The sequence below is a fragment of the Microtus oregoni genome, unplaced genomic scaffold (genome assembly GCF_018167655.1).
Source record: "Microtus oregoni isolate MIOR12 unplaced genomic scaffold, Mior012 000007F_ref0000211, whole genome shotgun sequence".
Classification (NCBI taxonomy): domain Eukaryota; kingdom Metazoa; phylum Chordata; class Mammalia; order Rodentia; family Cricetidae; genus Microtus; species Microtus oregoni.
In genome coordinates this window covers 20836900-20859064 of record NW_024543066.1, presented here as the reverse complement: position 1 = coordinate 20859064, position 22165 = coordinate 20836900, and the positions used below count along the sequence as shown (strand labels likewise).

General features: G+C 41.0%; 1 protein-coding gene, 1 non-coding gene and 1 pseudogene across 7 annotated transcripts in view; 2 read left to right on the top strand and 1 right to left on the bottom strand.

Moving 5' to 3' along the window:
• The window catches only part of Rev1 (REV1 DNA directed polymerase), a 71060-nt gene extending 49714 nt beyond the window's left edge, over positions 1-21346 (bottom strand). For 3 of the 6 annotated variants that reach the window (XM_041655527.1, XM_041655532.1, XM_041655533.1), the window contains exon 1: positions 20786-21075. The gene's annotated coding sequence lies outside the window, so the exon portion shown is untranslated. The other 3 variants (XM_041655528.1, XM_041655529.1, XM_041655530.1) reach the window with 3 other exon arrangements.
• On the top strand, positions 14285-15005 carry LOC121450542 (annotated as a pseudogene).
• LOC121451178 lies at positions 15142-15332 on the top strand. Its single transcript, XR_005974703.1, has one exon. It is a non-coding gene; the product is annotated as a U2 spliceosomal RNA (small nuclear RNA).
• Positions 21347-22165: the final 819 nt, after the last annotated feature.

The following is a 22165-nucleotide window of genomic DNA, read 5'->3' as shown; positions in this document are numbered from 1 at the left end:
GAGGTAAGTTTTGTGAGGTTAAAGACTGTAGGAAAACAATTGAGAAAAAGTCAAATTTACAGTTTGCTTTCTCTGCCTCATGCTTTGTGGTTCAAGATGTGAGTTCTCAGCATGCTGCTCCAGCTGCCATTCTTCCAATCACGATGGACATAATAATTATCCTTCTGGAATTCTAAGCCCAAATAAAGTCTTTTGTAAATTGTCTTGGTCATGGTGTTTTATCACAACAGAAAAGTAACTAATGCACTACTTCCCTGCTAAATGAAAGTAAACCAAATAATAAATATATCTTTAAATTTCAAGCCAGGTGTGGTGGTACACACTTATAATTTCAGGAACTGGGAGGTGAAAAGAGGAGGATCAGGAGCTCAAGGTCACCACGTCTGGCAGCTCACAACCACCTCTAACTCCAACTTCAAGAGATCTGACTCTTTCTGCATGCCACCAGCACCTGTGTTCACATTTGCACATGCCACACACATACAAATACATGTTAACTGAAATAAAAACATGAATCTTTAACAAAAAATTCTGAAAACTCACAAATTCTGTAATAATAGTTTAACAAATAGTATTACCATAAAAATCTCCTCTCCTGCCGGGCAGTGGTGGCGCACGCCTTTAATCCCAGCACTCGAGAGGCAGAGGCAGGCGGATCTCTGTGAGTTCGAGGCCAGCCTGGTCTACAAGAGCTAGTTCCAGGACAGGAACCAAAAAAGAACTATGGAGAAACCCTGTCTCGAAAAATCAAAAAAAAAAAAATCAAAAAAAAAATTTCTCCTAAGATGGGTACAGACAAAACTGGCAATTGGACCACATTTGAGACCAACTAGAACCACATAGTAGATGGGAATTAACTACAAATCACTTACAGGATTGGTAAGATGTTCTTAAACAAGGAAGATGCTAAGGAAATATATTCTTATAAGTTATAATGTGTCATGATATAAAAGCATAAATTTCTGCTAATCTGTAAAGATCAAATAAGTTGTTTATCAATGTCTCTGCATGTTTATCTATAGAAAGCTTCTCCACTCAAAAAAACTGGCTTTTTTAAGCAAATAAGACTCTCTAAAGAGAGGAGAACAATAGATCAGGATAGTAATAACCTAATATAATAGTCCTCAAAAAAAAAAAAAAGGTTGTTTTTACCCTCTGTTCCAAGCAACATTCTGAGTTACGGCATGTTCTCTTTGCTATGCCTATCCATAAAGAAGAATGCCCTACACTGACAAGTCATCAATTATCAAGTTAGACTTGTAAATGAAAACCACCTTGTTTTCAGGTGAAACTCTTGCAGATTGGGGTTTCCAAGCTAATTCCACAGTGTGTGATGATCTTGGGTAAAGTGCAAAAGTTCCTAAAACTTAATATACAAACTAAAATAGTTGTAGACTATTTTATCTCTGTATCCTGCGACACTAACACAGAAAAGCTATCAATAAGGGCATCAAAAAATTAAATTAAAAAATGAATAAGGTATAAACTCATGAATATAAAATACCCTTATTCCCAGCATTTGGGGTATGTGCTCAATAAAACTTTTAAGAGTTATTACAGTACTCTACACCCTTCCAGTTCAGAGTGAAAATCAAATTAGAATATACTTAGAAACCTTTGAAAACTACATAGTGCTAATAATACATAAAATGAGCAGCCAACCTCTACAACACAATGGAAAGGACTTAGTAATGACAGCTATGCTAAAGTCCGGTCAGGGACTGCTGCCTAGTTATGATACAGGGTGAGCAAAAAGCACTAATTCTGACATTCTTCACCTACAAAAGAGGAATGTGAGACTGACTAGAACTCAAATTCCCTTATGGGGCCATATATGGACATAAAGTAGAGATGTAACCATAGTAAAGAAAGATGGAGGTAAAAAGGGCAAGCAAGGGAGGTTCACACTTTAAACCCACCTTTAGCTGGCCTCTTTTTTAAATTTTGGATTTAGGCTCTGAATAAGGAGTTTTCTCAAAGATAAAAAGTAAAAATAAATGCCTTTTGGAATAGACTGGCTAGATTTAAACTAATCAACTAAAAATCTCAGTTCTTGCTTCTTTTTTCCATGAGACCCTACAAAAGGGAGCCATAAATGCCAACCACTGAAAGGTTCTGCAAACTAAAACTTTAAGGAAATATGCAGGTAAAAAAATTTAAAGAACAGCCAAATTAGTGACTATCAAATATAGCCATGTCAGCATGCAGCAACTTACCCACGTGTGGCAAACAGAAGCAAAATGCCTAGTAGCTGGGATTTGAAATGTTTACAGAAGAAGGCTTCCTGATTTACCCTGTTCTCACGAGAGCCTGCTTGCTTAATCTGTATGGAACAGGATTATGTAAACTTACATTCTTCTAGCTGGCACACCAGTAACAGCTCATTCTATATTTCAATGTGCGTGTCAAGAGCCTGTTCACACCCCAACAAAAAACTTCATTTTATTTGCTTCCCATGGTTATTGCTAAATTTTATTTATTTTTATTTCTTGTTTCTCTTACACAGGGTGCATTTAGCCCATGATGGCATGAAACTCACAGCTATCCTCCTAACTCAGCCTAAGTTCTGACATTAGTCACATTTAATTCTTTTTCTTTGTTTTTTTGTTCTTTTTTGAGACACAGTTTCGCTTTGGAGCCTGTCCTGGAACTAGCTCTTGTAGACCAGGCTTGGTTGGCCTCAAACTCACAGAGATCCGCCTGCCTCTGCCTCCTAAGTGCTGGAAGTAAAGGCATGCATCACCACTGCCTGGCCACATTTGATTCTTAATATCAGTATTTACCAAAAGAATTATCTTCATCAAGAATAATAATTTTCATGCAGAGTGGTATTTCTTTTTATCTATTTATAAAAAAAATATACTAACACCATAACAGTTCATCACACCCTGGCAAAAAAAAAATCTCCCAAATACATATGGTTACATAGTCATAACTCTAAATATGTGAGCAATTAATTAATGGAACTGAAGTGTGATAGTACACATCTGTAGTTTCTACACTCGGAAGACCGCGGCTGAAGGATAGCCAGTTTAGGTTACCGAGTAGCAGTAACAGCAGTGGGGTGGGGAGAGAAAGGGAAAAAAGGCAAGCAAGCCAAGTGTGGTCATCATACCTGCAGTCACAACACTCAGGAAGCTAAGGCAGGAGGATTTTGAGTTCAAGCCAACAGAAGCTTGCTATGTAGCCAGATCATGTCCCAAACAAACCAATAACCAAAGTAAATGCAATTGCCTTTGAGTGACTTTTATTACGTCTCATTACTACAGTCATATTCAGATGTGAAGTGCTATCTTACCTTTATTTAATGGTCATAAGAGATATTTGCTGACTAAATCAAATATATAATGAATTAATGAATGTACACATTTCAGTAATATGACATAATTCATAATGTGATACAAATACAAAGAAAGTCACCTGTGGCCACTCTATTTATAGGAAAGGCTAAAATAAACTTAACTTGGTTTGGGCTCACTCCCATCTCTCTACTCAATACCTTTCTTTTTTCCTTACCTTAGCCATCACTTTTCTACTTAGGCATTTGCTTACAACTGAAGACCTATTTAACAGCTCAAAGTATAGAGGAACCCAGGGGTATCTGTATTTAAAAAGACTTCCCCATAAGAAATCAATGGGGAAAGGACCTTTTAAATGAAATAGTGTTACTGAAACTGGAATATCATGTGCAAAAGAATGAATTTTTACTATATGTAAAAATTCATTCAAAATAGATTTAAAAATGGATTTCAAGAACAAAAAAATTTAAACTCTAGAAAGAAAAATAGGTGAACATTTGACAGCTGATTGTTACATCCAGATCGTGGGGTCCCCCCAAAACCACTACAGAGTCTGCACTCATATATAAAAGAAAAAGGCTTTATTCAAGCTTAAATTTGGACTCTCTGTATGTTCAACGTAGCCGCTGAGAACGGAGAGGGATGGGATATATATGTGTGTGTGTATGTATATATACACACATACATATAAGTAATATCACATATAAAAAATATGACACATATAATATCATATATATCTCATAGTAGAAGTTGGGGTGAGTGGATTTTCAGGGTTCAGGATCTTCACTAGCTGACATTTGTCTAGGGGTCTTGGCAAAAGGGGAGTAGGTGAGTCCTGGGTTCAGGAACATCTGGTGATCTTATCTAATGGTTGGAATGTCAGGTACTTCCCTTTAAATGCTGACCCTCCCTGGAACCCTGTGCTGCCTGCAATGGCAGTTGTGCAGGCACAACTGGCCCCATGTGCGGGCAGGCTGCCCTGGGTTCCACAGATTGGCAATGATTTCTTGGATACAATACAAAAAGCACAGCAAAGTAGAAGAACTGGACAATATTCAGATTTAATACTATGAAAGCAGAAGGAGAACTACAACAGAAGATCAACTAGAGCAAAGGAGGAGGAGCTGGGGGGTGACATGAACAAATGATATATACATTATAAAAATTCTATAATAAAACCATTATATGCTAACTACAAAAAGTAAAAACTGGGGCAGAAGAAATGGCTTAACATTTAAAAACACTTGCACAGAAAAAAACAAAAAACAAAAACAAACAAGCAAAAAGCTTGCACAGGACCCAGGTTCAGTTCCCAGCACCCACATGGCAACTTAGAACCATCTGTAACCCCAGTTCCAGGGGATAACAACCTCTTCTGGTCTCTACAGGGACCAGGTACACACATTGTACAAATACATACACTTAGCCAAATACTCATACACATAAATCTGTTTTATGATAAAACTGTCAAAAAACACAGTAGTGAAAAGACAACCTATAAAATAAGAATATCTGAAATCATATATTCAATAAAATATAGACTATTTAAAACTAATTTATCATTAATGACAAAGCAATCTAATTAAACCTAGGTGCAGATTTGATGTAGAGATGGCCAATAGCATATGAAGACAAGTTCACATTTACCAATCATACAAAACCCTCAAGGAGATGCCTTCTCACATTCAAAGGGAGAGGGTGCAGAGGAGATTCTGATTGAATCCAGAGCCTTGTGTACCCCAGGCAAGCACTCTGCCACTTAGCAACATTCTCAACCCTTGGTTTTATGAATCAGAGTCTATGTAGCCCAGATAGTCAAGAACCCCTGATCCTTTTGCTTTCATCTAACAAGAAAGAAAATAAATGTTGAAACCGGGAAGATACTAGAACCCCTTGTGCGCTACAGGCGAGAATGTAAAACGATGTTTCTGCTGTGGGAAAAAGTGGCAGGAATTCAAAGCATTATAGCAGAATCATATTATCTCTATGTGCACTTCTGAGTAGGGTAACAAACAGATTTATCTATACACCCATATTCACAGCAGCAGCGTTCACAGTAGGGAAGATGGAAACAACCCCAAAAGTGCCTTGGCCTAAAATGACATAAACAAAAAGTGGCATATACACATACAAAATAATAATAAATAAATAATAATATTTAGACTTAGGAAATTTAACACATGATACAAGTCATAAAATATAATGCTAAGCAAAAGCAGCCATTTGTAAAATTAATGAAGATAACATAGTATTTAAAAAGCAAAGCAGAAAAGTTAAAGAAAAAAGGTAAATACTCCCATTTATACCAGATACTTCAAGTAGTTAAATTTAGAGACTGAAAGTAGAATGGTGTTTTGAGGGTGAGGGTACTAACAGGAAGCACTTTCAAGATGAAAGGGAACAAGAGATGAATGCACTAATGTTGCTGAACTTCACATTTAAAAATGGTTGGGTCTGAAGAGATGACTGAGTAGCCAAGAACACTGGCTGCTCTTTCAGAGAACTGTGGTGGGCTCCATTGCCAGCACCCACACGGTGGATCACAAATGTCTTTAACTCCAGTCCCAGGGGTTATCCTCTTCTAGACTGAAGCTACCAGACACAAATGCAAAACAACTTTACTCATAAAATTTTTAAAATTAAAAAACTTCAACAAAAATGTTCAGTTTTTATGTTTTAAGTATTTTACCATAATTTTAGAAACTTTTTTTCAAAGCAGGAAGTTAGAAGCACGCCACAGGAACAGAGACTCAAATAGGAAGGTGGAGAGCACAGAGCTAGGCTAAGAGTCACCCTCTCCAAGTATGTGCAACAGTGCCTAGGACTTTTTTCCTGGAATCAGGGGCAGTGGGAGATCAAACACAGGCAATTTACAAAGACCATGTACTGCTCTCAGGAGTGGCTAAATAAATGGAATACAAACCCACAGGCCTAGAAGAGTTTTCAGAGTGCCTGTACTAATATACTCTTATTTTTTTTCATACAGAGTGGAGGTTTTAACACCAGATCAATGACCTTCTGAGATGAATTTGAGTACAAATATTTATACAGCTGCCTTTCTAGGGCTTTTTTAGACTCAACCACAAAGACTATCAATGTCTCAGGGTTATGGTTCTCAAATTCCTAAATTTTAAGAGCAGTACATTCTTCGATTCCATACCTCATGAAGCATTGCAAATCTAACCTATATATTAATGTTAGGTTAATTTGAAGGAATATACATCAAGCTATTTAAAGTGAAAACAAAAGCTACGCACCCAAGTGAAAGGCCCTAGTAACTATTTCCATAAAAGCACAAATACTAGCTTTCATTTCTAGACTTGTCTTTAGGGATTCTAAACCAAGATAGCATGTATTCTAAGATGAGTGTGTTATGTGTAAGATCCCCTTTAGGAAAATGTAAGTAGTACAATGTCGGAATGCTTTAGTCAAGTTTTATACTGACTACCTCTCCCATTCTTTAATTATGAGTTCCCCCTCCCCTGCCACATTTAGTATTCTGTGATTTTTCCCCCTACTAAAATATAGCAATTCCTATACTAGATGAAATACCTTTTTTCTTTTAGGTTTTAGGTTAGGGTCTCCTGATACCTACCCCAGTTTCCAAACAGCTGGGACTCAGACAAGTGCCTCCACACCCAATTAAGGCACATCTTGATCAACAGCAGGTGAGGACTTTTATCAATTAGAATGGCTACAAGCACTCTACAAACCAAAACTAAACCAAGAGAACGGGATTTGGCCTTGCTCAAATCCTTTTCTGAAAGTGAGCCTGATATATCCTTTCTTGGGAATGATGTAGAAAGTCTTTCTGTATATACGTTGCTTTTATTGGTTAACGAATAAAGAAACTATCTTGGCATGTAATGGGGCAGAATAGAGCTGGGGGGTAGGAACTAAAGTGAATGCTGGGAGGAAGAAGGCAGAGTCAGGAACACCATGTAGCCGCCACCAGGAACAGACTTTACCAAGTAAGCCACATCTTTGTGGCAATACACAGATTAATGGAGATGGGTTAATTTAAGATATGAGTTAGTTAGAAATACGCTTTAAGCAATTGGCCAAACAGTATTGCATGGTTTCTGTTTGATTATTTTGGGGCTGAGCAGCGGGGAAACGAACAAGTGGCCTCCCTACAACATTTGGAGTATTGTTAGACTCCTCCCATTATTGTCTGGTGTTCATGAAGTACACTATCATGTTGACAAAATATTCAGTCCTATGTATTATTAAAAACAATTTCCCCTCTTTTATTTGTATTAAAGCATACTTTGTAATAAAAATTAGAAAAATAGTAACAGTAAATTACCCATGTTTCTACCTTATAAAAAATTAAAACTTTGTAGTTTCTTCCTTTCAGTATTTCTTAACTTATTAGCATTTAAGTTCTTTACACCAAGGTATATTTTATTTCAATACCTTTTTCTAAGGAGGGATTCTGTATCTATAACTGACCTTTACTAACTGCCTTCTAAGACAGAGAAGCTAGAATACTGAAGAAGTTAACTGACAGTTTATGATATAAAATCATACTTTTGTTTTTAGAAATGGGATCTCAGTGACCTGGAAAATTCCCAGGTAACAAAGATGCCCTAAACTTCAGAGATCCACAGGCCTCTACTTCCTAAATGCTGGATTAAAGGTGCGAAACCACACCCAGTATGGGAGCCAAAAGAAATGGGTCTGTTCACCTTGACCGAATGTCAGAGAATTCAAGTCTATTCCTGCTCCTTCAAGGGGAGGAGATTTGATCCAGGGAGTGACTGCCTACAGGATACTTAGCCTAAGGTGTGGTCCTTGCACGCCCTGCCTCAACAACAGAATGTTCAACTCAGGATTTAGTTGCTTGACATTTCAGGTGCGGAAGTAGGTAATTGCTCTGTTTGTCCTTTACGTCACGGTGAATCAGTCTTTTGCCTCCTACCCCCTCTTTTGGATTTGCGCGGGTATTCACTGGATTCCCTCCCAGTTCTATTCTGAGTCTCTGTTCCTTTTCTTTCATTATCTCTGTTCCTCCTGCCTAATATTTTTAATCCTCACACACCTCTACCCTGGAAGGTGCAAACCCCGACAGCACAGTTTTATTTTCTTAAAAACTAATGTTCCCATATTTTTCAAAGGAGAAACTAACAAAGGTATTAACATGAATTGCTATAGAGGACCACTTCTACCAAATTAAACTAGTTTAGTACAACTCAATAAAAACAGATACTCAGGAAACAGAGAGATGGTTCAGCAAGTAAACATGCCTATTCTGATAACCTGAGTCCTACTCCCGTGGCGGAGGTCAAAGAACCCTTTCACAGGGGCCACCTAAGACCATCAGAAAACACAGATATTTACATTATGACTCATAACACTACCAAAACGACAGTTATGAAGTAGCAACAAGAATAATTTTATTGTGGGGAGTCACCACAACATGGGGACTGTACTAAAGGGCCACAGCATTAAGGCTGAGCCACTGCTGCAGAGGCAAAGATCGGACTTCCACAGGTTGTTCTCTAAGCTCCATACACCACACACACAAATTAGGGATAACTTTTTTTTTTTAAAGGAAAAAACAGACGCTTTTCTACCAGGGAATTTAGTACCTATTTGTGGTAGACACATTAGTAGTCATATTTTTTAATAGGACTAAGGAAGAAAACAGGCCCTAAATATAAGGCCTTCCTAGACTAACTCCAACTAGTCCATATGTATGAAAAGTAGAAGAACAACTTGGTCCTGAGTCACTGACTTAAAATCAGTCAGCTAAATCTTAGTCCTTTAATATGGACAGAGTTGACTGGACCAATTCTTCAGTCTTCTGCAGTGTTTAAACTACCATATTATATACTTGCTTATTTAAAATACCAAACAAACAAGCAAATAAAGCCTTCACAGGGCTGGAGAAATGGCCCAGTGGCTCTACAGCTTAGAATACTGAGGGCTATTTTAGAGGGCTAAGGTTCAATTCCCAGAAATTATATGGAGGCTCACAACCACCTACTACAGTTCTAGTGGATCAGATGCCCTCTTCTGGCTTCCACAGGCATCAGTGATACAAGCAGTACAGACGTACATGCAGGCAAAACATCCATATAAATAAAACTAATTTTACAACTCCATTAACAGATATACCATTCTAATGTATAGAGAAATTTAACAAAAAAACTTTTAAGACATAAATAAGCATATTATGAAACCTTTTCTATGCTTTCAAAAAATAAGAGATGTGCCTGTCCTTAACAAGGCTACACATTAAAAACTAACTTTATCCAAAGGGGCCTTAGTTCTTGAACATGTTCTACACATCCTTGAGATTTGCTATTAAACCATCCTTTTGGGGGGAGGAGGGAGTGATGGAGGAAGGTCATTGGTTAAATAAAAAGAAACTGCTTGGCCCTCATTGGTTAGAAGATAGGTGGGAGGAGTAAACAGAACAGAACGCTGGGAGGAAGAGGAAGTGAGCTCAGACTCCACAGCTCTCCTCTCGGGAGCAGAGGCCTCAGAGAGACGCCATGCTCCCAGCTCCCGGGCAGACGCACGCGATGAAGCAAGCCGCCAGGTTAGACATGCTGAATCTTTCCCGGTAAGACCGGTGCTCACAGATTATTAGAGATGGGTTGATCGGGATGTGAGAATTAGCCTGTAAGGGCTAGAGCTAAAGGGCCAAGCAGTGTTTAAATGAATACAGTTTGTGTGTTGTTATTTCGGGGCATAAGCTAGCCAGGCGGCTGGGGTGCCAGGGACGCAGCCCCGCCGCCCCTATTACTACAAGGGAGGAAGACTTCAAATAGTTTAATAATCTGGTCTGTTGTAGTAACTTTGGGCCCTGTATTTTCAACCTCCTGAAGGGCTGGAAAATAAAGGTCAATCACACCAGCTGCTATTATATCTAAAGAGTTCAAGTTCCAATAAATTCTCTGGATAATAAAGCTTCATGAGTTTCCTTTAGTCCTGCATATCACTGTCGTAACTCTACCCAGAAAAGACAAACAAAATCCTATGGAGCTCTTCTATGTGCTCCTTGGCTAATTTTCATCTGTATTTTTCACTACAACAAATCCAAGCTCAAGAGCTTTCATGTGTTCTGAGCTCATCCACAGACTTACTGAACCAGAGTAGTACAGACAATTCCCAAACATGCAGTTGGCATTAGAAATGAAGACAACTCAATCCACCTCCTTCCTGACCAAAAAACAAGGTTATCTAGACCCCCCCAAAAAAAGTAATAAAATTAAAAAGGCATTATTTTCTAATTTTCAATCTTCCTTTCATGTTTCCTACATCTTTAGTGGGATATAATTGGCAACTGTAAATTACATTTCCTAAAGTCAAGAGTATGCATGCTACTAAGCTCTGGGCAGTAAAATATGAACAGAGCAGAGGCAAAATCTGCCATATTCATGTTACCCTCCTTAGTATTGGGGCATCAAATGTCCTATATTCTTTAAGAAAACTGCTTAATTAATGCACTTGTGAAGTAGCACAGTTTCAACTGTGATCCTTACAGCTAAGCCTGAGTGGGCAACAGACCAAGACAAAGAATCCAAAGGAGTAAAATACCACTAACCATGATGGAAGAGCATCAAAGAATTATCTGTAGGAAACTTCAAGGTTGCAGTAAATCATAGTAAACTTTGAAACCACAGGATTTCAAAGGTCATATGCAAGTCTAAAGGTAGAGACAAACAGGTGAGGAACAGAAGTAATATCAAAGAAGGTGTAAAACTCTGGAGCAGTGGTTCTCATACCCGAGCATCAAAATCATAAAGCAGGCCTAGGAAACAAAAGAGACCACTGAATTCCAACTTAAATGATCGGGACTTAGAAACTACAGGTGTTTGGCTGGGTAGGGCTGGGAATTTATATTTTTAAAAGTTCCCAAGTAATTTAGAAGCTGTTGGTCATGGGCTGATTCTGCTGATATTTAAAGTGTATGCAGTGGGGAAGTGGAGTTAGAGACTAGGGCAGGAGCACAGGTAAAAAGTGTATGAGGAAAAGAGAAAATGCTGGCACACAGTCAGTGCCCAGCCTGGAAAAATTCTGTAGGAGTATATTACAGGTGACAGTCTCTCACTCCTCCTCCCTTCAAATCCAGATCAGATTAACAGTCTCCTTCGAATTCACTGTCATTTGCCATTTTCAAGGTAAGTAATGTAAGTATAAACCACAATGAAAGGTTTATCAAAGATAAAAGACTTACATAAAACTAAATACTAGATTCTACATTAGACACTGACAGAATGCAATCAAGCAGAGAAAGCAATAAAAATCAGGTTGAAGAAGAAAACCGACAAAATAACATGTAAAAGGAGATATAAGCTTTAGGCAATAATGAAATAATGAATGTGCTTTTAAAGGTAGAAGGGAACAGGGAAGGAGAGAGGAAGCAGTGATGTTAGAAAGAAAAATTCTTAAGACTACAAAAAAAAAATACAGAGCTAAGGTAACATTCTAGATGTAATAGATGAACAGAGATAGCTGAGGAATGTCACAGAAAGTCTTGAAGCTTAAATTTTACTTTAAGGAAATAATACAGAATGTTCGCAGAAATCTTCATCTTGTGTATTCCATCTACACATTTTACTATCTTTCTAAAACTCACAAGGTAAATTAACACCAATGATACGTAACTAAAAATCCCATGGAACAAGTGAAGTTCAAAAATATGTTCTACCTTGTTATTAGGGAGATGGCTCAGTAGTAAAATGACTGCCCTTCAAGCACGATGCCCTGAGCTGGGGTCACCAGCACCCATATAGAAAAGCCATGATAGGGGCTGGAGAGATGGCTCAGTGGTTGAGGGCATTGCCTGCTCTTCCAGGGGTCCTGGGTTCAATTCCCGGCAACCACATGGTGGCTCACAACCATCTGTAAAGACGTCTGGCACCCTCATCTGGCCTGCAGGCATACAGACAGGGTGTTGTATACATAATGAATAAATATTTAAAAAAAAAAAAAAAAGCCATGATAGCATGTACCTTTAATCCCAGAACTGTGAAGTGAATCTCTGGAGTTCACCGGGTATCTGCCTAGCCTAGCTGAATGGATGAGCTACAGGTTCAGTGTGAGTGCCTATTTCAAAAATTAAGGTAGCTGAGGAGGACAACAAACACTGACCTCTAGCCTTCACATGTACACAACCATACATACATACCTATACACTTTACACACACAAAGTCTATTTATGTATATACACAAGTATATATATGTGTGTGTGTGTGTGTGTGTGTATGTATACTTTCCTATCTGTTCCATTTTCTGCAAGTCTCTTTTCTCACTAATCTTTAAATTTAATGTAATTGCAAATGAACATAAAAAGAAAATTTAAATTGTCAAAACTTCTGGACTCTTCCCGTGCCTTCATGCTGTGAAGTTCCCATATTAGAAAGAAAATCACTACATTCTTCAAGATCCTGAAACTGTAATTCAATTTAAGTTTAGTACACGATGCTTGTTTTGGAGGTTTTTTTTTTTTTTTTTGGCTTTGAGGCTGGTTCTCATGTAGCCCAGACAGGGGCCCCAAATTCACTAGGTAGCTTAGGATGACCTTGATCGTCATCCTCCTACCTCTACCTCCCGAGTACTAGGATAATGTGCACAACAGTCACAGTGTACTATACCTTAGCTAACATTCTAAGGAAAGTTAATTTCAAGAGAATTTAAAATGCTCTCTGAATGACAATTAGAAGTAAGATTCCCTAAAGGCATAAAGGACATGCAGAAGAATATTAGCCTCCACTATCACAAGTAGTGAACGTGCCAGTGTCAGTACTCCCTCTTACGCACGAAAATTCCAAATGGCAATCTTCAGAATTTTCTAAGTCTAACAGATTAACAACACATCCACCTCAATCACAAAAAAACTCAGTTTTTTCACTCAGCAGCAGTAAACTACCTAGATCAAAATATGTGATTCAAAGGAATTCCAAATACCAATATTTTCAGACAACTGAGCTTTTTAAAAACAGAAGTATTGGGGCTGGAGAGATGGCTCAGAGGTTAAGAGCATTGCCTGCCCTTCCAAAGGTCCTGAGTTCAATTCCCAGCACCCACATGGTGGCTCAAAACCATCTGTAATGGGGTCTTCTGGCCTGCAGGAATACACACAGACAGAATATTGTATACATAATAAATAAATATTTAAAAAAAACAGAAGTATTTATAAACACAACTTACAATACAAACTATATAAATAAAACGTTTTGACTGAGGGGCTGGAGAGATGGCTCAGAGGTTAAAAGCACTGACTGTTCTTCCAGAGGTCCCAGGTTCAATTCCTATCACCCTTGGTAACTCCAGTTCCAAGGGACCTGACACCCCATAGCAAAAACACCAATGCACATAAAATTGAAAAAAATAAGAAAAAAGAACAAAGGTTTTTTAAAAATTGACTGAAATGATCATCATCCCACGTTTAAGAGTCTACTGCATCAACAGAAATGTTAGAATCCTCAACAGACAGCAATCCTTTCAGATTACAGGAGGCGGGGACAGCAATTTCCTCTGAACTCAAACAGTCCCTTTTGGAGAGAGAAGAGGCCCTTGAAACTCAGGAAGTAAAGCTGAAACTTGGAAGTTTCAGAGGACCTTTCCCCAAGGTTGCACAAGCAATTAATGTTGCCTATCAGTCTGCTTAATAAAAAATTTAATTTCCAGCATGACAGAGAGATCCTGAGCCCAAAGAATCAAAATCAAAATCTCAACTTCATAATTCAGTCTAGTGCCTAAAAGATAAAAATGATTAAGACCATTCTTAGTAATCTCAGAGGTAAGAATGATGGAGTTTAGAAAATATACAACCCCTGTCTTATGACTAAACCTTCTAGAAGTTTCTCCTAAACCTTCAGTGTGATCAAAAAAGCAATATTCTGGTTTATTTTCTAACATCAGACTTTTTGTCCACCCCTGCTCACATGTAAAGTCACGGGGTCAGATGGTAAACTTCAGTTCAAACACCAGAACCCACATTTAAAATAACAATAATAGGCACTGGGCCTGGTGTTCGACTCCGGCTGGGGCTGCGGAAGGCGACAGTGATCATGGCTATGTTTGAGCAGATGAGAGCGAACGTGGGCAAGTTGCTCAAGGGTATCGACAGGTACAATCCTGAGAACTTGGCGACCCTGGAACGGTATGTGGAGACACAGGCCAAGGAGAATGCCTATGATCTGGAGGCCAACCTGGCTGTCCTGAAATTGTACCAGTTCAACCCGGCCTTCTTTCAGATCACGGTCACTGCCCCGATTCTGCTGAAAGCCCTCACCAACCTGCCCCACACCGACTTCACCCTGTGTAAATGTATGATCGACCAGGCACATCAAGAAGAGCGGCCCATCCGACAGATCTTGTACCTTGGGGACCTGCTGCCCTGGACGAGAACATGGACCTCTTGGAAGGCATAACTGGCTTTGAAGACTCTGTCCGAAAATTTATCTGCCATGTGGTGGGCATCACGTACCAGCACATCGACCGCTGGCTGTTTGCTGAGATGCTTGGAGATCTGACTGACAACCAGCTTAAGGTATGGATGAGCAAGTATGGCTGGAGCGCCGACGAGTCGGGGCAGATCTTCATCTGCAGCCAGGAAGAGAGCATTAAGCCCAAGAACATCATGGAGAAGATCGACTTTGACAGTGTGTCCAGCATCATGGCCTCCTCCCAGTAACTGTGTGTGCCTTTAATAAAGACTTGTTCACTCCAAAAAAAAAAAAAAAACAATAATAAAACCTAGTTTGGTGACACCCACTTGTGTTGGAGAGGGCAGAGGGTTCCATGTCCTCTAGTCAGCCAGCCTAGCCTATTTGTCCAATTCCAATCCAGTGAAAATCTGTTTTATAAAAACGGTGGATGGATCGCTTCTCGGCCTTTTGGCTAAGATCAAGTGTAGTATCTGTTCTTATCAGTTTAATATCTGATACATCCTCTATCTGAGGACAATATATTAAATGTATTTTTGTAATTAGGAGTTGGAATAGGAGCTTGCTCCGTCCACTCCACGCATCGACCTGGTATTGCAGTATCTCCAGGAACGGTGCACCCCTCGGGGAATAAAGTTGGTTCATTGAAAGAAAAAAAAAAAAAAAAAAAAAACGGTGGATGGTACCTGAAGAACAACACTCAACGTTGTCCTCTGGCTTCCACAGATGCAAGCACATATGCAGAGCCATGGAGCCAAACTGGCTTTAAAAAGGATTTCCATGAACCAGTGAGACAGCTCAGTGGACCATGATTCTTGCAGCCAAGCCTAATGAAATGAGTTCAATACCTGGGAGCTACCCAGGAGAAACCTGAGTCCTACCAGCTGGCCCCCAGACATACAAACAGATGTAAATTGTTAGAGGGAAGAAGGGAGACAGTTAGTGGGTAAAGCACTTGTCATCAAGCATGAGGATCCAAGTCTGATGCACATTCAAACACCAGAGCCCACATGGTAGGAGGACCAATTCCCCCACAAATTGTCCTCTGAGTTCCTTATATGTACACTCACACATATAGACACATGCACACAAATTCAATGAGTGTAATTTTAAAAAATAAAAGGTTTCTTAAACCATCTCTACCTGGACAGATAAGAAAGCACTAAATTTAACAACATTGTATGACAAAATTTTTAACTACTTCCTATTTTCTAAGGAAGTGCCAATTTTCTAAGACTACAATTCTCAGAGGAATGCAACTTTAAAAGCCACAAAATTATATCCATATAACTGTTAAGACATTTAATGCTGACACTCTTAAGAGGCCCAGACTAACTTCTGTCTTATGTTCACCAAGCTCATTTGCAAGTTTGCCCGCCCTCTCTCGACATCTCCCTCATGCCTATTATGACTATGTGATCCCCCTCCCTTAATGTCCACGTTTAAATCTGTACTTATAAACTACAGTTCTGGGGCTAGAGAGATGCTCTGTGGTTAAAAGAACTTGTTGTGCAATCATGAGGCCTGTTGTCCAAATCCAAGCATCCTGTAACTACAGTTTCAAACAGACACCCTCTTATTAGGTAGAAATAATGGAAAAAACTGCCAGTAATTCGGAAAAACATAAACTTACAAATGCAAACCTTTGTCCTTTTTAAATGTAGCTCACAAAAGAGTTAGGACCCTGGGTCATGAATCAGAAGTAGGTAAAAATCCTGGATTCTTTTGTACCATGAGACTCAGCCAAGTAATATCATTTCTGCAAATCTGTTTCTTCACAACTGAGCCTACTGTATATGGTACTTTTGAATATTAAATGAGAAACCACTTAGCAAAGAGTCCTGGAACATAGTCCATACTCAATAATTTACCAATTATTAAATTTTAGAATAAGTGTTAAACAGACAAGTAGTATTTAATATTCTTTTAAGTTTCAGCCACAAAGCTTAGAATCCTATGACTTATAGTTGAGATGAGATACAAAACAAACTACAAAAAGCCATTTTGCTAAGGATAACTACTAAGTGAAAATTGTATTATACAAGAGTAATTGTCATAGGCAGAATCTTAAGTTTAGAAAAATAACTCAATATGCATTAGCTCAAGTATCTATTATTACAAAGCCATGGTCTTATTTATTTCTCTAACCACTAAAGAAAAAACCAATACATTAAAAAAAGTCAAAGGCAGGCATGTAGAATGTTACTAGACTGTTTTAAGCTCTAATTTACGAACCAAAATACACCATGTAGGGAAAACTGTGTGAAAGATGGCAGAAAACCATCACATGAAAGATGATAAAACACCTCTCTTTCCTAAACACTACAAAAATCAGATTTCCATGAGATCTTCAGACTTTCCTGTCAGAAGACAAAAAGTCCCTAGCAAGATCTTCATTGCCACAATCATATTTCCAGTAGAACGAACCTCAAAGCAAAACCGATGAAAACCACTCTGATCGGTGGCTGTTGGGATAATCACTCTTAGCCATCTTCTTCAGACTGGAAAATAAAATACCTGACATACATATTAAGACTAAGCAGCGGCCACCCATTCTCAGTAGCTTATTTTTTATCTTATTCTAGACAGAGAAACTATTTAAAAAGTCAAATTCTGGCAGGCAAAAAACTTTATTCAAAAAATATAAAAACTAATTCAAGTTTATCTCATGCCAACAATAAAAAATACCATCAGTATGCGAAGCAAAATTTTTAAAGGTTTTTTTTTTTTTTTTTTTTAAGGCAGGGGAGAAGGCACACAGAAGTTTGCAATCATGAAGACCTGAGTTCAGATCTTTAGCCATGCAAAATGTGACTAAGGATGGGTGCAGCGGTGCACATTTTTAACTCCAGTGCTTTGGGGTGATAACAGACAGATCCTAGGAGCTAGCCAGTCTAGTCAAAATGGCAAGCAAGCCCCAGGTTCAGTGAGAGATCGTGACTCAGAAGCTAAGAGAGAGCAACTGAAAGACACTGGACATAGACGTGTGGTCTCCATACAAAGTGCAAGAAATTCAGACTACTGTACTTACACGCATTCACTCAATTACTCACTACAGGTAGGTGATACTACAGTTATCATATGTAGATGATTAAAATGAGGCACCTGAAGTCACTAACCTGTCCAGGGTCAATCAGTAATGGTAGAAGGCAGGATCTTGACTGAAGTTGTCAAACATTCAAATCAACTACAACATTCATTCAACAACTTTTACTAAGAGCTTATTAGGTACTAGGCACAGTTCTAAATACTGACGATAAAATTACGAATAAATCTAGTAAGATCTCTAACTTGTAGTTAGGAAGAGCCAACAAGTCTAATGGGAAAAAACTAACAAGTGAAAATGTATATGATAATAAATACAATAGAGAAAAAGAACAAAATCAAAAATAAAACAATTTAAAAAAGCAAACAAAATAGTCAAACAACAGGAAGAGAGAGACTTGCTTCTATTTCAGGGATGTGAAGATCCCCTGAAGTAAAGAGTCAACTGACATCCCCAGAAGAGGTGTGCATCCTGAGGCCAAGCCGTAAAGAGTAATGGATATTGGCAGCTATCAAATCATTTGATGCCTTGAGGGTGGGGATAAGGGACTTAGATTCAATTCTGTATGTAACCCAGAGCTTTTGGAGGATTTTAAGCAAGAAAAGATCAATCCAAGTTCTTTTTCAAAAGATCATTCTGATACTTATGTGAGAACAACCGAAATAAGGACGCCAGCACCAATCCCACAATCCAAGGAGAGCAACTCAAACACTTAAGGCCTAAATCTGTGTGTAGTTTACAAGTAGATGAGATATTAAAAGAATCTGTGACTTGTCTCTAAAGACTTGAATTATCATACTCTCATACTGTGTTCAAAAGGTAAATTTGTAAAACATCCACTAACATCCACATTAATGTTTCAGTTGGCACCATTATTTCTTGTAAAAGAAAAATACACCGTAGGTCTTTTTTTTTTTTTCTCCATTTTTCAATATTCTGTTTAACCTGCCCTGTGATTTATTTTGGTTTCTGTTTGAGGTGGAATCTAGTGAGATTCTACAGCCCCTAACTGGTCTGAACTTCACTATGTAGACAAGATTGACCTCAAATTCTCAAGAGATCCATCTCTGTCTCCCTAGTAGTGCTGGGATTAAAGGTGTGTACCACCAAACCTGGCTTTTCTGATTTACAATCCCTTACATTCTAACAAAGCAAAAAGAATCACACCAACAACCTTCAGTATCTGCTCACTGGGAGACAACAGGTTAGTTTTCTTCTCGTGCTCTATCTCTAGCATAGCAGGCCCTGCTATGGTACACTGTGAAGAGTGTACCAGGAAACACTGAGTACACATCGTCTCGATAAGTGCCTTTCATTTAAGAACTAACTTACCAGTCAGCTACCCAAGCTGGAAAATAAGGTCTTCAAACTTAAGAGTGAAAAACTTGCCCAAGGTCATACAACTGTCAGAGACAAAACTCCAAACCCCTATCTAAATTCTTTGATTTTTTTCCATTTCAGAAGCCATTAAAGACTGTATGTATAACTTCAGTAAAGGCAGTATGTAGTCACTGGAACTCACTAACAGTGACTGGTTGTTGACAGATCTTTTTTTTTTTTTCTTATTTGAATCTTAGTTTTCAAAGGGGTTGAAAAGCAAATTAACTTTGAAAATTATTATTTTTCTACTTGAGACGACATAGAACTCAATCCTAAAAATGATTCCCATTATTTTAAAAAGTGAATAATCTTAGAATAATCTTAAAGGTGACCCCCATATTTTAAAGTGACATACAATCATTATTTACCATAAAAAGGAGTAAAGTTTCATGACAAGATACACGAATTGGTACCGACTGACCTCAAAGGACCTAAAAGACACAAACAAGAAATCACAGCAATTCAAGAAAAATGGCAAATAACTAGCCTAAGCAGGTAACCAAGTGCGTGTTTATAGACTGTCCAGCTGGATGGAGAGCTTAAGGGAAGCTTCCAGCACAGGTACTAATGGGAGGGAGGGAGGGGCATTCTAGCAGCATTTGCCTGGGCAAAGCCCTGCCAATGTGAGAAAGCGGACTCCTAAGTTTTAAAGCCCATGGAGGGCAACGTTTAGGCTGAGCTAATGTACACTCCACAGGAACAAGGCAGGTCTCACTCTACCTAAAGGAGGAACTGGTGTGCTCGGAAGACTAGAGAAGCCAGAGACCAGTCAAGATATTCAAGAGTTGTTACACAGCCCTTAACAGTTACAAATCCTTTTTATGATGTGTTTCTATCTCTGTCTATATGTCATTTCTACTCTACGCATGCATGGCCCGAGAGAAAAAAAAACTGGAGTAAAATTCTAATTAAGGTGTATCACCTGTCATGTTTCTTAAACAATTAAGGAACGCTGTTATAGGAAGGTCGGCGCTTTCCAAACCGGGGACAGGAAAGGAAGAGCCCCCAAACACAGACAAGTGGCCTCTCCATCGACCCCTCGGCTGTTATTTTAACGGCACATCCAAGAGTGTAGGGAGCGCCTGTGGGGACACACTTGGGACAGGTGTCCTGAAAACGAGGAAGACAGATAAATAACAAGGAAAAGGGGAGTGAGAAAAACACTGCATCGGGCATGCCTGCGAGCAAGGGAGCGGGAGAAGCCGGGGTACAGGGACCGAGCGGTGAGTCCAGGCCGGAGGACCGCGACGCCGCGCCCGGGCGCCCGTGCCACGTTCTGCGATCGCTGGGGGAGCGAACACTCGAACGCGCGAGTGAATGAATGGCCGGCGAGGCGCCGGCGCAGCAAAGAGTGAGTTGCGGAGCCAGCGGCGGGACGGGAGAAGCAGGGCCGTGGGCGCCCGGGGTCGCCTGGCGACGGAGCGCGGGAGGCAGCGCCGGGGTGGCCGCGCCACGGCCGAGAGGGAACGGGAGGTCACGCGTTACATAACCCGGCGGCCCGGGGCGCAAGGACCGCGCGACAGGCAGCAGGCCTCGGAGCTGCGCCGCGGGCTCCGGGCCTCCGTCCCCCCCCCCTCCCCCAGCGCCTCAGGCCGCGCAGGCAGCAGCGGCTCGGCGCCCCTCCCCCACCCGCCGGCCCGGGGGTCGCTCACCTTCCGCGCCACCCCAGGCCACCATGCCCGGGCCCAGCCGCTTCTTCGGGCCTCTCGCGGGGGCCGACGCCGCCGCCGCCACACACTGCCCTCGCCGCGGCCGGGACAAACGTCGGGGAAGGCAGCCGGTCGCAGAGCCGCACAGCGCCGCGGCCCACGCTCCCGCAGTCACGGCGCCCGCCTCGCGCCTCCCGCCCCTCCCCCTCCGCCCTGCTAGCCAGCTACAGCGCGCGCCCGGCCGGCTTCCCCCTCCCGTCCCTGCTGCGGCCCGCTGCCCGGGATCCGCTCGCACTCACCGGGCGCGGCGCACGCGCGCTGCTCGCGCCCGGCCCGAGGCGACCCCGGCCCCGCCCTCCTTTCGCGCCGGCGCCCGCAAGGGGCAGCGCCTCGGCGGCACGTGACTGTGTCGCGGGCTGGGCGGGGGAAGGCGGTCCGGGACCTGCCGCACCACCACGCTGCCTCCGCCGCCTCCCGCCGGGGTCGCGGCGCCCTGGCCAGCTGGCCCCGCCCGGCCCCGCCCGGGCTTCCCAGCCGCCGAGGCGCGGGGGCCGGGACTAACCCGGTTTACGGACGCTCGGGGTCTATGGAGGCGCCAAACGCGCCGCTGTACCGCACCGCACCAGCGATTGATTTGCAGCGCCACCTAGCGGCAGCCAGGACGCACGCAGCCTGGCACATGCTCCGTCCCGGAGCGGAGAACCGCGGCCCACGCCGTTGAGCGGGGATGCGCGCCGCACCACGGGGTCGCTTGCTGGCAACCAGCTCTGGCAGAGCCCAGAAACGACCCTACCTCATCTTTCCACGGCCGGTTCGGCATTCCCCCTGCAACCAGTAGCCTTTCCCATAAGCAACATACGGACCAGAAGAAAATCGTTTTTCCGTGTCGTGTTAAAAACACCCACGTACACACAACACGCATTTAACAATTCCATTTTCTAGCAAAAAACAATCGTCTCATAAGGATCATTTGGCCCGCCTCTGCGGTGTCTGTTCAATGACAGACTGTATGGTTATTCTGATAGTCTTTATTGTGGGAATGCTCACACATGAAGCCAACCAACCTTGCCAAGGTTCAACACTTTCCGTTCCTCCACCTTAGACATCTGAAGACTTTGTAAGCACTTAGAAAACAGTCTTGAAACTTGCCTTTGCAAGCCTGAGGTTCGATTCCCAGAAAAGAAAGGAATTATTTAAATAAAATCGATCTCTCTTTTTCAAATCGAGTTCCTAGCTGCAACACCAGCAGGTCGTGTACTAAAATGCCACACGAAAACAACAAAACAATGAGACATAGGAAATTTTTTTGTCTCTACATGGCAGTTATTTCACTAAGGAAAAATGGCAAAACTTGGTTTTTGAAATTGAAAATTAACCTGTGAA